Source organism: Suncus etruscus, chromosome 9 (assembly GCF_024139225.1).
Source record: "Suncus etruscus isolate mSunEtr1 chromosome 9, mSunEtr1.pri.cur, whole genome shotgun sequence".
Taxonomy (NCBI): Eukaryota; Metazoa; Chordata; class Mammalia; order Eulipotyphla; family Soricidae; genus Suncus; species Suncus etruscus.
Genome location: NC_064856.1, coordinates 42,750,095 through 42,754,024, shown reverse-complemented (window position 1 = coordinate 42,754,024; position 3,930 = coordinate 42,750,095).

Genomic DNA, 3,930 nt, shown 5'->3' with positions numbered 1-3,930 from the left:
CAGGGTTTCTCCATCTTTGAAGCATACCATCATGGGAGATCAAACCCTGGCTCCATATATACTCATTACCCCATCCCAAAGGCTTTTTTGTGATGCCAGGAAAGTTTCCTCTCGGTTGTGTGTGAGAAAATCAAGCCACTGAGCTAGCCATCTTGGTATTTGCGCAGGTTATAGGTCAGTCTCTAGGTTCTAGAGGTTCCTATCCATCATTGTTGTGGTGTTCAGTCTTCTGTAACACTTGCTCCCTGTTTTCGTTCTGTCCCTAAGTCAAAGCATAGGATATTATGGATCCAAAGGTTCTGCTCAGTCTCTGTTATCCAAGTTGGACCTCTGCAATAAGACATCTTGTTGTTGTTTTTTATGTGTCTTGGACTACAGCCTAGGGTAGGGTTTTCCTTATTAGTCCCAACGTAGGCTCTGTTCAGTCACAGTTGTCAAAGTCAGTTTTCTGTTGTTGGTGCTCTTATTTTTCATAGTTCAAAGGACGATAGCTCTTCTGATTTCCATTTAGTGTTAGGTGATGTGATAGGACAGCCTGGTCTTAGGTCAAGTTTTCCTTTCCTCGTTGTCATATCAAAACTGACACAAGTTGGTGCCAGAGTAGTGTTATACATCTTCCAATGGAGCTTAGTTCCTGGTGGTGTTGCCTGGAGCTGTATCATTTCTACATTGGGAATCTGAGGTTTTGGATTGGACTAACACTGTCCAATCTTCTGGGGACTGGTTGTATTCACATGACACATGTTCAGGATGGGAGGCACCCTTCTGCTATAAAAAGTGAGTTCTTATCCCTACAAGATTTCCAACTTTTAAAGCTGTTCTATTAAATTTTTTATGTAGGCCCATTTTCCTTCCTGATGAATGCTTACAAAGTTAAAAAAAAATTTCTCTTAGTATCACTTTTGCTGTGTCCTACATATTCTGATAATTTGTCTCTTTATTATTGTTTGTTTCCAGGAATCTTATGATGTCCTCTTTGATTTTGTCTCTTGCCCACTGGCTATTTAGTAATGAGCTGTTTTCTATACAGGTATTGAAACTCTTTCTTTGTGTTTGTGATTTACTTCTTTTTTTTTCTTTTTTTATCTTTATGTGATTTACTTCTAACTTCAGTGAATCTTGATCAAAGATGTTAGTTCTTACAATTTCTATTGTCTTGATTTTATAGAGGTATATTTTATGGTCCAGTATGTGATGTATCATGGAGAATGAGTCATGTGCATTGGAGAAGAATGTGTACCCAGTTTTCTGGGGATGAAGATAATTATATATATTATATACAGAGAGCCCTATATATTCTATATATACATATTCATATACACATATATATACACATATGTACTCATAAACATATATGTACATATATATTTATATACATGTACATGTATATATATAAAGCCACTCTTCTATTTCTTCCTTCAGATTCAGTATATTCTTGTTGGGTTTTTAGCCAAGTTGACTTATCAAGGGGTGACCTGCAATGTTGCAGTCTCCCACAATTATTGTATTGTTATTGATGTCTCTCATCAAATCTATTGCAATTGTTTTAAATATTTTTCTAGCCCCTCAGTGGATGCATAGATGTTTAAGAGTGTGATTTCTTTATGGTGTACATATTTCTTGATAATTAAGAAATGTCCATTACTGCCCCTTATAACTTTTTTAAGTATAAAGTTAGTGTTATCTGATATTAGTATGGCTACCTCAGCCTTTTTTAAGGGAGTCATTAGCTTGATTGATTTTTCTCCAACGTTGACTTTGAGTCTATATTTGCTCTGACTATTTAAATGTATTTCTTGTAGGCAGCAAAAAGTTGGATTCAACACTTTCATTCATTTTGCCACTCTGGGGCCCGGAGAGATAGCACAGCGGCATTTGCCTTGCAAGCAGCCGATCCGGGACCTAAGGTGGTTGGTTCGAATCCCGGTGTCCCATATGGTCCCCCGTGCCTGCCAGGAGCTATTTCTGAGCAAACAGCCAGGAGTAACCCCTGAGCACTGCCGGGTGTGACCCAAAAACCAAACCAAAACAAACAAACATTTTGCCACTCTGTGTCTCTTAACTTCTGCATTTAGTCCAGTGATGAGAGAAATAATTGTCATGTGATTTAGTGACATCGTTTTGTAGGAGTTTGTGTTTCTTCCTGGGGTCTCAAACTTGCGCCTGCAGGCCGCAAATGGCCCTCCGTACAACATTTTGTGGCCCTGCCCTAGAGGAATCTTTTTTTGTTTTGTTTTGTTTTGTTTTGTTTTAGTTGTTTGGGTCACACACCCCAATGTTCAAGGCTTACTACTGACTGTGCACCCAAGGATCACCCGACTTTGCCTCCTGCAGCCCGCAGGTAAATTGAGTTTGAGATCCCTGGAAGGAAACCTTTCCGTTCTTTTTTACAGCTGGTTTTGAGGTTATAAATTGCTGAGCTGTAATTTATCTATAAAATCTTTATCAGAGATACTTTATATAGGTGGCCAGTGCTTTTAGAGAGTGCAGAGCTACCATCTTATGACTGAATGATGACCTCAGTGATGTATAGTAATTTTTCATCAACATGTCAGTATCTGAAGCCTTTTTTGAGGAATATTTTTAAGTTCTTTGCAAATGTTTAGTCTTATTGTTATATTGTGGTTATTATTATTTTGCTCTTGAGTTGTAATTTACCAACAAAATCCAAAAGTCAAAGTGCATTTAAAAGAATCCATATGAAAACACTGCACCTGATAAAGAATTAATAGCCTGCATTATTTTTCAACGGTTTCAATTAACATTGGATGTATGCACTAGCATATTAATGGGTAAGGTGCAGGTAATATTAAATATTATCTTGACTTTAACTGCTTTCCAAATGCTACCACTCCCTTGCTTCTGTACTTCTAACCATTTCTCACTATGGTAACTTTATGTACTTATTCCTTTACTACTACTGTGTTCCAAATTCTAATCTCAATTAAATTTAATTTTTCTTGAAAGTAACAGCTTCCTTTTATATTTATTGTTTTTCTTTTACTGAGTATGTCATTTGGTGTCTAGATAGCATCTAATTTGAATTTGCATGCAAAGAGGAAAATCTAGAGAATACTCCAACTAAGGGATACAATTTTATTATAAATGGGCTTACATGCTAAGTTTATCTTTCTCTAAATGGTGACTGCAAATAAAAATCAAGTGCCAGTTTGTATTTGTATTTGAAAATTGAGGAATAAATGAAATACTTTTTTGTTCGTTTATTTGGACTACACCTGATGATGCTCAGGGGTTACTCTTGGCTACGTGCTCAGAAATTGCCACCACAGTCTGCCCTAGGCTAGCATGGACAAGACAGAAGCCTTACTGGTTGTGCCAAAGCTATGGCCCCTAAAGGAAATACCACTTAAAAGAGTTTAAGTATTCTGTTTGAGGTATCAGCTTACATATTAAAAGAAAGCAACTCTGCTCTAAACAATATAAATTATTTTTTTTTCAGTTCTGACTATTGAGTTTTAAAATTGGTGACACATGATAAAAATTATAGACTCTTACAGTAGATAATTATTAAAATGTATTCTAAAAATATAGACTATTAATGATCAATTCTGAATGTATGTGTACTCAGTGCTTCCAAATTTATCCTAAATTTCAAATTATTTATTTTTAAATTTATTTTACTTTTTTTTTTGGGGGGGGGCAAACCAGTGGCAATCAAAGGTTACTTCTGGCTCTGCACTCAGAAATCACCCCTGGCTAGGGGACTATATAGGATCAAACCTGGTTCTGTTCTGGATCAGCCAACAGGAAGGCAAATGCCCTACCACTGAGCTACCACTCTGAGCCCATAAATTTAATTTACTCTAGTGTGATCCCGACTTATGAGTTTATGCCTTTTTTTTGTTTGTTTTCTGTTTTGGGGTCACCCGGAAACACTCAGTTTACTCCTGGTTTTATGCTCAAAAATCA